This window comes from Alligator mississippiensis, chromosome 2, assembly GCF_030867095.1.
Source record: "Alligator mississippiensis isolate rAllMis1 chromosome 2, rAllMis1, whole genome shotgun sequence".
In the NCBI taxonomy this organism is placed as follows: Eukaryota; Metazoa; Chordata; order Crocodylia; family Alligatoridae; genus Alligator; species Alligator mississippiensis.
In genome coordinates, this window is record NC_081825.1 from 296583081 (window position 1) to 296595155 (window position 12075).

Sequence of the window (12075 nt, forward strand, 5' to 3'; positions counted from 1 at the left end):
TATAAATTCATTGATGATCTGCTCTGGTATCTTTCCAAGTATTGAAGTTAAATTGCCCACTCTCTACATTTTCTAGGTTTTCCCTTTTCCTCTTTTTAAAGGTAGCCACTATATTTGCCCTTTTCTGGTCCTCTTGCCTAATCTCCATGAGTTCTCAGAGATGATAATCAATGGCTCTGCAATTACTTCAGCCAGTTCTTTGAGCACTCTGGGATGAATCTCATCAAATCGTGTTCTCTCTCTATGCTAGGTCCTGTCCTTGCTGAAAACTGTGCTTATCATCTGACATTTTTTGAGAAGCCTACACTAAAAAGGCAGTGAACACTTTAGCATTCTCTGCGTCATCCATGATACCTCCCATTCACTGAAGGACCTACACTATCCGTGGTCTTCCTGTTATTTCTAACAAACTTACAGAAAGTTCAGAATAGCACCAGTACTTGTGGGGGGGAGGTTTGGTTTTGTTGCTCACAGTATTCCCACTTTTTCACCCTACTTACAGATGCTTGGTCCTGACAGTGGGGGAGGTGAGTGGGGGACAGGTATATCTTTTTGTCCGTATTACCTCAAACTTTTTTACAACTCTAGCCATATATTCTCTCTATTTTTTTCCTCTCCACTGTTACCATTGTTATAATTTTAAATCCTGTTGTGTACTCCCTTTTTGGGCTTAATTTAATATCCTGAAGATAATTATTGGTGGGGCATGCTTTTCTCCCTCTGCACAGATGTATCTAGATACTGTATTTACTCAAATCCACGATAAGGTTTTTACCCATTCAATGTAGGGGTTGAAAGCCCCTCATCTTGGGTTTGAGTACAAGGTGGGGAGTGGGGAGGGGAAGGAAACTGCTGCAGCTCTGACTCTAGTCCTGGCCCAGGGCCGGAGTTGGAGCCACAGCAGCTACCTGCCCCCACCCACCCCACCTGTCCCCTACCACCTCTGCCCCCCCATGCCTTTGCTCCCCCTGCCACCACCAGTCATGGTTTTGGCCCCATTCCAGCCCAGGGCTTTGAGCACATTGTAGCTGTGGCCCTGACCCAGACACACCACAGCAGTGGTGGCAGCAGCTCCAGCTTTCCAAACCAGAGCTGCTGCCACTGCAACTGCTGCTGCAGAGTCTGCCAGAGTCAGAATTACCCGTTGCTCCTTGGCCCAGGCCTTGTGGAGGCCAAAGCCACCCGTGACTGATGGTAAGTGGTAGTGGTGGTGGTGGGGGGAATGACAGAAGCTGTGGGAGGCAGGCATAGGGGTTTGCAGACACTGTGGGGTGGGGGCAAGCACTGAAAGGTGCAGGCATGGAGGGGGCAGGCAGCAGGGGGTGCAAGTACCATGGAGGGGACCAGGTAGCATAGAGTGCAGACACTGTTGGGGGGCACAGGTACGGGGCGGAAGGCAGCAGGGTGCACAGGTAGTGGGGTATTAGGCATCAGAGGGGACAACTGATGGGGGGTAGGGGCCAAAGGACAAGGTCAGGTGCCCCTGCTGGCCTGCTCCTTACCACCACTTTCTCTGCTGGAGCATTGTGGAGGGGGGAAGGGTGCAAATTTAAGACAGCTGTTCCATAATGATTCTAAAACAATATATGGAAAATTATTAATACATTCATACATTTTCCATCTGTAGGATCTAATTACTGGGGGTCATCTTGAATTCAAAGTCATCTTGCATTCAGGGAAATACGGTATATTTATGTTTGTGAAATCCAGACTGACTAATTTATAATTTTGTTTGATGTAACAGATACTATTTAGTTTATATTTCTATTTTGCATAGATTAGAGGTGAACTATGAAACAACCCAGCATTTATGCTCAGTCAGTGTTTAAGGGGACAACCTCGTCAGGATGAGTTTGTAGGCGAGTTTATTTTAATGGAATAAATTCAACTGGAAAGAAACTATCCTTCTAGTAAGCCTCATTCTCCCACTGCCCAGAGCCACCTTGTCTAAAGGCATTTGTTCACAGAGTGGTAGAAGTACAGGTAAGCATAGCTCATATCCATAGGTCCAGGCAAGTTCACCTTCCTAAAATGGTACACAGAGAACAAGGGGAGGTGAGCAAAGGAGCCAGAAAAGGAAGTCTGTAAAATGGGAATTAATCAGGGCTGCTGTCTATCTTGGTTTTGCTCATTTCTGCTCAGCAACATCAGCTGGCGGGTTACAAAATAGGATTTTAGTGTCCTTGGAAAAAAAAGTTGTAAGCAACCTTTTTTTCTCTCATTTACTAATCTATATGAAGGCATTTAACATGTGCTAAACTGCTTGAACTTGCATGTTTGAGTTTTAACTGCCCTTAGTAAGAGTCATTTTGCATGTTACCTTTAAAGGATCATAAAGGCACTAAAAATGGAGCTCCCCTGTTAAAGGGTGTTGACCCATCATAAGTACCCTCTAAATGTTTTAAAGACAAGCCACTCATAGTTTGAGTTGAATGTGTGATGCCACCCTTACAAAGAGAAGAGAAGATTGTGGGGGGATTTGATACCAATTTATAGAGACAAAAAGAGCTTGTATAAAGAGGATGTTGAACATCTGCTCTCTGTGTCCACAAGGAGCAGGACAAGACGCAATGCGCTGAAATTGCAACTAGGGAAATTTAGGTTAGATGTTATGAAGATTTTTCCATTTATGAAAATGGTTAAGCACTGGAACAGATTACCTAGAGGGTTTGCCATTTCCAACCCTGGAAGTTTTTAATGTATGTTCAAGACATGCATTTTACTGGGATGTTTTGGACAAGTAAGATATTGCCTTTTGAGGTCCCTACAGCCCTATTTTCCTCTGATTTTACATGCTTATCTTTAAGTACAAAAGCAATCCCATGAATTGCTCATAAGATTAAAGTTAAGCATCTGTGTAAGACTTGGAAGGTTTGGAACCAAACTTTATTAGTGTCTGGCAGCATTTATCTGAAATCATCCATCCTCTTAGATGGCCCACATTTTATATAAGGCCAAAGAAACCTCTGGGTGGACCTTAGAAGAATAAATTATAATGTTCCCTTTCAGGTAATTTGCTTGCTGATTTACACAGACTGGAATCCTTATATATCTTTTTGAACAGGAAATTAATTGTGTGAAAGGAGAACAGACAATTATTTTCCCAGTCTTCAAACCTCAGCTACAAGGAATGCAAAGGCAAAAAAAAACCGTTTTGTCTCAGCCCACTGTTTTTATTTATGTTTTACAAATAACAGCAATTAGAATGGGAAGGGATCAATATTTTCATAAGAATATAAAATTATATCAGTAAATTGGGATGGGATGTAATTTGTCAAGCACAAAGATGCGCTTGCTATAGATCTTTAATATATTGTATAGAAATGTTAAAAGAATACCATAACCTAGCCATACAAACAAGTAATTCTCTCTCTTATGTTTGCTAAAGTCATACCTCACAAGGTTGTAAATAAATCTTAGTCAGGGGTTTTGGAGAAACTAAATGCAAGTAATGTTAAGGTGAAAAAAAAAAAAGGTTGTTCTGAGATAATTTTTACTTGTCTCCAAAAAACCTAGATTCTTTACATTACCTGTACCATGTCCCTCATTTAAAAAGACACATAGTACAAAGTAAATCAATTAAATGGTTTTTTGATGAAGTTTTCAAGGTTTGGAGTTAGTGCAAGTGCCCTTTTTGCATCTTTGAGTGTGTTTACAGTAACTGCAGGCAGTACTTCTAAAAGGAAGTACTTATTTTTAGAAGTACTAAAGCACTGCACAGTAACCACCCCTACTCTGCCGTGCATGCCGTGCATGATTAGATTTTGTCACTGTGTCATTGTAGTGGCACACTATCCCGGGGGGGTGCGCTGCTACATCAACATAGCTGCCGATCATATGTAGACCTACGTGATTGCTACGTTGCTGTAATGCGCCATATGGTGACATAGCGTGTCTCTATGTCGTCGTCGGGCAATGTGTAGATGCACTCTCTGAACAATAAAACCCATAGAAAGATTATAGTGTTGTTGGTAAGAAGCAAATTGACAACCTATGTTCCTTTGCCTAATGGTAAATGGCCAGATGGTCCAAAAACATCAGTGGAGCTAAATGGAAAAAAACAAGCACAAGAGATCACTCTTATCTGTAATAAGGTAGAGAGAGTAGCAACAGAAAGTCATCTTAAAGTTTTTCCACACAGCCCCTATTCATGTCCTGCAGAAGCAGAAATGATTGAGAATCTTCCTCTCCCAGAGAAAGGTTGTTTTTAACTGAATCCTTCATTGATACGACCCTCTGAAACTTTTCTGAAGACACATAGCTTTAGGACTGTCCAGGATCCCACCGCTGAAACCTACTAGCTCAAATGACTATTTGAATTTTCAAGTTGGCAAATCCCCAGGTGAAAAGTGACTACTTTGCATTTCCAGGAAAACCAGCAGAATCTGTTTTTATCTATTTAACCTAGGGGTGGGCAATTATTTTGGGCAGAGGGCCACTTACTAAGTTTTGGCAAGCCATTGAGGGCCACACAACAGGCAGCAGGGGCAGATAAATATTAATTTTCTAAAATTTTTAGAACGGCCTGGCATTTGGCCCACAAGCCGCATTTTGCCCACCCCTGATTTAACCTCACTTGCTCCCATTCCACAACAAGGAAGTGTGGAGATAAAAAATTACAGGCTCTGGAGCTACACACGGTGGATGAACTACGTAACTCTCAAAACAGACAGACCCTAATGTGATTGAGATTATAAAACCAGTCGCAGAACCTGGTTTAACTACCTGGTTCTGCTAAACTACGTCCATTGAGCTTTAGTTATCACGTGATGATTGGGCCCCTAAACGAGATATAACCCCATGCAGGTGTATCACGTTACGGGTTGTAACGCATTATCAAATTGTAAGTCTAATGTCTGTCATGGCCCCAAGAAACTGTCAACTTCCACACGAGAAACTATGGACAGCAGTTGAGGTTAATATTGTCTTGTCTTCCTTAAGGGCAAGGAGATTGAGCAAAGCAATATTGTTCAATAAACCTGGCTAGTACTGTAAGTAAATCTGGTACTGTGAAAGAAAAGCAGGATTTTTGCCTTTGAGAATGGAAAGTATTACTTTACAGAAAAATTGTTCCTTAAAGCCATCCTTTGTGTTGGCAAAGATTTAAATTCTAGGGGGAGTATTAATGTAATAACCTAGACAACCTCCAAAAACACTGACTAAATATTCTGTTCCAAATTACAAAAGAAGAGCCATCTAAAGACAAGAAAGACATAAAGTGCATTTAACCATGTTCAAGTCAGGAAACTTTTAGTAAGATAGCAATAAATCTGAATTACAGGACTCCAGGGAGTAAAGCTGTGCTGTGCATTGCTCAATGGTTGTTTTAACAAACCCAGTGCACCTCTGCGGAGACCACTTGTCTTTTGGAGTGTTTTGAGGCCAAGGTGGCCACCAGAATGCTCTTCAAGTTAAGTGGCTGTTTTCTTAAAAAAGCATTAACACTGTCGTTCTGCTGTGTTATATACACTTGCACAATGATTTAAACTTGCAAACGACAGCTGTTGTGTTTGCCTACACTGCACTTTATCGTCTTGTCAAATCAGCTTATTTTGGAACTGTAGTAAAAGTCCCAGAACAGTTGGTCGCTACTCTCCTGTCCGATGTGTAATAACTTTTTCACGTCTTCCTCTCATCTTCTTCCCTGTGTGTGAGACATACACATCCCCGCATTTCTCTTTTCTCCCCTCTTAGCTTGTGTGGTGATGATCTGTTTTGGAAAGAGAAATATTGTTTTTGTTGAACTTTGTCTCAGCTTTGATATTGCGTGTATAGGCTACCAATACTTAGGCAATGCTTTTATCTTGGCTACTGGTTCTTTTCAATATCACCTACTAATAAAAGTCCCCGTATCTTATGCGAACCCATTATTTTGACGCTTGTCATTCTGTTTTTTACGTAAAATAGGTTGCGAGTAGCTTAACTTTGTTGAATTACATCTGAAAAGAAGTTGCAGTTTTTTTGATTTTTCAATTTATCTTGTAATGTGTATACCAACTTTACATGTATCCTCACTAACAGTTTGACCAAAGAAATACTGCTTATTCTGTTAATCTGAATTATATAATTTCATCAAGGTATTTTTTAAGTTTTTAGATGGCCCCTTTTTTAGATACTGGCTTCTGTTTTACCTCCCTGATATTACCTCCCTGATATTAATACTTCCATTCTATTAAACACATTATATTATGTTGCTATGAACCTAAGCTATTCACATTGATTCTTTCTTACACTATAATCTCATTTGAATATGTTTAACTTCAGTTAAGAATTTTTAATTTAGCATGTTCAGTGTCTAATTTTATTTTTATGAATTTAAAAAATAGATGCTGCATGCTGTTAGTAGTATTTGATTACTGGTTGTTTAAATGACAATCATGTTTTCCTTTGGCTTGTACACATACCGCTTGTTTTGTACTCAATTATTTACTTTATATTCTGTAACTCCTTTGCATATTCTTCACTACTTAGCCAACTTTATCAGGTTATTTTTTATTAAATGCATGTTTATTGAAGTTAAATTTCTTATTTATTTGGTTGGCATTCCCTAATGCATGAAAAAATAATTCATAGTGGTACAATGTGGGATCAAACCCCTGAGACAGGCTCATAAATAGGGGACCTACTTAAATTGTGCTTTCGTGGAAATTGTGAAATCTGGCATTGCCCACGAAATCAGGCAATACCTGCGAAATCTGCAGAAAAACACAAAATTGTACTGAAAATAAGATGCTGGCTTCCCAGGAAGAGTCAGCATTCCCCATGGCTGCTGTGGTTTGGGGGGACTGCTGGCACAAAGGGGAGCCCACAGTGGCAGATTAAGATATACTGGGGCTGTGGGCAAGCAGAAAATTGGGGGCTCCCCACACCCCAGCAGGGACACCAGTGGTGGTGGCAGGGGTGGGTTTTCCCTGCTGCTGCTGCCAAGGGCAGGGCAGGTCTCTGTGCCCTGTGTGGGAGGCTGGGTAGACTCTGCCAGGCTGGGGGTAGGGTGGCACTTGCCCACCTCTCCTCACTGCTCTTGGCCCTCTCTCCCCACCCCCACGGCTGGAGCGGAGAAGGGCTGAGTGGGGCAAGGGCAGATGTGGGCTGTCCACTGTGGGCTCAGGGCAGTCCACTCTTCCTTTTCCCTCAGGCCTTTTCCCTGGGGACTCTGCACCAGCCACGCATCCCCTGCCCACCTGGCAGCAGAAGGCACAACTCATCACCCCCACTGCCATGAACGTGTGCCCCCGGCAGTTGGGGGAGCATGGCAGTGGGAGTGCGGCAGCAGCGGCAGGAGCAGTGACAGTAAGCCCCCTTTTTGTAGGGGTGCATGTACACCCGCATGCACCCCCTACGCTTTGCCCCTGTCCACTGCTGCCAGGTAGAAGAGCAAGGAGCCTGGAGCCCACAGTGGGCAGCCTGCAACCTCCTTGTGCACAAATATGGCACATGCCCCCCCATGTGGCTTTGTCCTGCTCCCTGCCCCAGCCCTGGTTCCCATGCACCTCTGTGGCTGGGCAGCGCTCCCAGCCCCTTCCTGCCACAGGGCCTGGGGACCTCAATCTGCTGCTGCCCCCACGCCCCTTCTGCTCCATAGACCTACCCGCAGAGAGCTACTCTCCACGCTGCCCGGTTGCATTCCTGGCCGTGCGCATGCACAAGGCACCCCCTGCGTCCTGCTCCTGGCAGCCCCAAGCAGGACCCCCTGTAGGCTGGAACGCTGCCCACCTGCAAGGGAAAACCCACCCTTTCCTGAAGGAACCCAGGCATCCATGGGTCCCTGAATGGCAGGGGCCCCTGGGCCCAGACCCCAAGGGCCCATGCAATAATCCGCCTATGGGAACGCAAAATGTTGGCCAACCTTACCACGCCGCTGCTGTTTTGCGGTCTTGTGTGTCTCCACCAATTGACAGAAAGGGATGGAGCCATTTAATGGACAGCCCTCGCAACCAATCAGAGGAGAGGAGCCACCGGGCTCCTCACCCAATCAGAAGCATGGGGCTGGGCCCACTGCAATAAGCCTGTGAAAATGGCGGCTGGCCTCACAATCTGCCCATGAAATCTCCCAGTTGCCTCGATTTGAGTAGACCCAGACTCAGAAAGAATAATGTGTATTTGTTCCTTCTATTTACTTTGATTTCCTTGTACGAGTCTTATGCGTTAAAGTTATTTAATAGTTTTATCTTTGTTAATTTTATTGTAAAATTAAGTGATCCTCATGTGCAGGCCGGGAGCAGTCCGAGGCCCTCGGGGGATTTTTTTTTTCGCGCAGTGGGCTGTGGCCAGCAGCCCGGACACGCCAGGTCGGGGAAGACAGGCGGCACGCTAGAATTAGGCACGGACGCTTAGCGGTTAAGATTATTTTACTTACACCGAAGATGGTCGCGGTGCAGGCAGGAAAACTTGCTTGAGTTGCGGTTACAAAACAAAACAAAAACTCGAACCTGCAGAACGTGAGGGTACGTCGCAATGGGGTTTCAGCAACGGGAAGATGAACAAAAACCTCGAGAGTACGTCGCAATGGGATTTCAGCGACGGGAATTAAAAAACTGCAGGACTCGAACCCCGGGTAGAGCTCTGGATTCACTCACACGAAGTTTGCTAGGCTCCGTGGAACTTTGCGCGCAGGGAAGGGTACGTCGAGGGATCAGGCGGCGACGGGGAGAGGCGAGAGGTTGATCAGACCCCTATAGCCTTCTTGAGATACACGCTGGGTCCGATAGGCTCCGCAGCACTTAGAGATCTTCACGAGACTTGAAGTTCTCCTCCTCCTGATAGTCGTGGAGTTCTCCAACTTGGGCGGAAACCACTCAAGCCTCTTATACAGCCAGCAAGCCAATCGCTAGCCGCCACGTAGGAATAATTTAGAACTGGCCAATAGTGGGGCACGAATCTGAATACAAATGGTGGGAACTCCTTGCAACGTGCATTTCTCTGTTGCAACGAAGAAATGCACCCTGCAAAGAAAGCTACGAGTGGCGGGAAATAATTTAGCAGTGCTGAAGCACGCACAAACAAAAATCACACCCTTGGGTTGTGACAGCTCAATGTTTTGAAAATGGTCCTTTCACAGTAACATGCCACATTCTTAATCGGGAGATGAAAGACGGGCAGAATCAGACAACTATATTGTTACAGTTGTCATTTCTGTGTACAAGACTCTCTGACATGCTTCAGAAATTCAGATTATGATGGTTACCTTTAAAAATAAAAGGCCAGTAGCAGAATAAAATTTTGAGTAATCTTCTTCCATCATTCTAATGAACTTAAAAAAAAGTCTGCAGTGTAGAGTTGCAAAATTCTTAAATATAAAGAAAATCTTTTACTGGTATAGCTATCTATGTATAAAGCAACTTACACATTTATGATTTGTCAGCCCACCTAAATTGTTTCTTTCTCACATTTCATAATCCGGGCCTAAGGGGTTTTCATACATAGACACACATGCACTGATGCACTAATTCAATTAGTGTTTGGATACCATAGTGATAAGTGCCTTACATAAATTTAGGAGATGAATGCATGGACTCTTAAAGATGAATGGAGAATGATGTTCTTTAGTATGCTACTTTTTTTCTTAGAATTAAATACAACAGCTCTTGTCCTGTTTATGCTATGCAGCCATAAAAAAATCCAGTGTCTGTACAGCCATTTTCCGAGAGATAGGGCCCTGCTACACGTTCAAATTAAAGCTGGATAGAAACCAGCTATAGAGTTGTTACACATTTTCAAGCACTAACTTTATAGTTGGTTGGCTCATTTTATATCTGGACTAGCAAAGTGCCTGTCAAGAATGATGGGTGGGTGGCAGGGATGGAGCGCTACCACCCACTGCCCCGTGCTGCCGCCGCTCTGCATCCGGCTGTGCGCAATGCCACGTGCCCAGCCACACGCCACACCCACCCAGCCACATGCCATACACCCCCCCCACACACCCAGCCACATGCCACACACACACAGACCCACCCAGCCACACATACACACACAGCCACACACCATGCCCAGCCAGCCACATGCCACACACACACACCCAGCCACACACATACCCACTCACCTAGGCACATGCCGCATACACCCATCCATCCATATGCCACACCCATCCACACAGCTACATGCCACACACACACCCCCAGCCACACACCCAGACACCGACACAGCCACACACCACAGCCACACCCTGGCCTCATGCCATGCCCACCCAGCCATACACATACACCCAGCCACACTACACACACACACACACCCAGCCACACCCCCCCGCCACATGCCACACACACACCCACTCACCCAGCCACACAACACTCTCCCTGTGGGAGCCAGCAGAGGGGCACCAACAAGCATTTTTAAGTAGCCAACAGGCATAATGAGGGCAAGAAGTATCTCATTCTTCTCATGCGTCATAGAAAAGTTGGGCTAGGAACTCAGGAGGTTCCTCCTCCTACTCCCACCCCACTGTGTCCTGTCCCCCAAGCCCCCTCCCCTCCAACCTCCAAGGAGCAAAGTTAAACCAATCCTTTTGTACCCAGCAGAGAAAAATTTCAATGAAGCAATCATACAGCAAACGTCATTCAACTTCTGCAAAAATTAACATAGCAAGCAAACTAATAAGAATGTAATACAGATAACGCATTACACAAATATATCTAGATATACTCCATAACTGATTATAAAGTTAACAGAACTAAGCTGTCTTACAATACAGTATAATCTAAAATCCCAAATCCTATCAATCCTGATCGGTGGTCAGCCTGCCTAGAGGTCCTTACCCAAAATGCAGAGTAATTTCTAAGAGGTGGGATCCTTAGAACAGAGGTTCCCAAACCTTGTCTTATTGAGTACTCCCTTCCAGATCTGCCAGCTGCCCGCATACCTCTATCAGCATGTGTTTTATATTTTAACCCCTTAAATGCCTATAATATAAATGAAAATTAAATCTGCCATTTCACAGTTTCTCGCACGTACCCCCGAGATGTCTTGCAGTTTGGAAACCCCTGCCTTAGGACATCCGCAGATGTGAAGCTCGGCACAGGACGCACGAGGAGCGTCCAACGCGGCTTCCAGGCGCCTCCTGCCACGTGAGGTGCACGGGGCAGTCTCTGTGCTGTGGCGATGCCAGCATTGCGCACCCCTGGCTCGTTCCTGTGCCCTCTCCCCACATGAGAACCACTGGTCTAACCCGAGAACCACGGTCTAACCTGTTTGTAAGTATTTTGGGAACAGCCAGCGAGCGTGCATCTATACCAGCGCTTCTCAACCTCTTCGGACTCTCTCCGGGTTTCTCTCGTGAATCACGTTCTCACACTCGGCAACGCGAAGCACGCTGCGGCGCCCTTGACAGGGTCTTGCCACAACCCCCTGCTCGAGAACCAGGGGTCTGCGCCCACCACCGATCTCGCGCACGCGCCCATCTCACGCCGGCGAGAGAAGGGGGAAACCCCCGCCATGCCCAGGTCGCTCTGCCTGCTGGCACGTGCTGGCTGCCCCCGAGGCACGAGGATCCTGGGCGCGGGCCCGCACAGGAACGGCAATGGCGCCGCTCCGCTGGCAGGCGCGCACCCCGAAGGGAGTTACAAACCCCGAGGGAAGTATCACGACAGGCCTCTTTATGAACCCCTGGTGCGTCCACACCGCCCACCCCTCAGAAAGGAGACAGAGGAATAGCGAAGGGCAAGCGGGATGAGCGGTGTGGGCAGGGTGGTCGTCCGTCCCGGCTGCGGAGGACAGGCCCGCCCGCTGGGACGCGATGCCCGAGGGGCGCCGTGAGGAAAGGGTTACGAAGCGCTGATGGCGACGCGCTCGCCCTGGGGGCCCGGGGACAGGCCCGCTGCGCTGCCTTCCACCAACTCAAAGCCCTCGGAGGATTTCTCGGAGGGTGGCCCCCGCCGAGGGTGCTGGTGGGCCCTCACACGCGCGGGGCCGCGGGCGCGTGGAGGTAATGCCCCCGCCTGAGGGAGCCGCCGCCATCTTGTGCGAGGCCCCGCCCACAGGGAGGCGGTCCGCCATGCCGCTCAGCGCCACGCCGCGCCGCGCCTCACGGCGCCCGCCGGGGGGCAAGATGGCGGCGGGGGAGGGCGGTTCGCGCCCCCATTA

General features: G+C 46.6%; 1 long non-coding RNA gene across 2 annotated transcripts in view; it reads right to left on the reverse strand.

Annotated features, from left to right (window-relative positions):
* LOC109281272 (uncharacterized) overlaps positions 1-11974 on the reverse strand; it is a 46791-nt gene extending 34817 nt beyond the window's left edge. Inside the window, exon 1 of one of the 2 annotated variants that reach the window (XR_009460324.1) lies at positions 11181-11974. This is a non-coding gene — a long non-coding RNA (uncharacterized LOC109281272). Of the gene's footprint in view, positions 1-10947 lie in introns of both variants that reach the window. The other variant, XR_002087880.2, reaches the window with a different exon arrangement.
* Between the last annotated feature and the right edge of the window lie 101 nt (positions 11975-12075).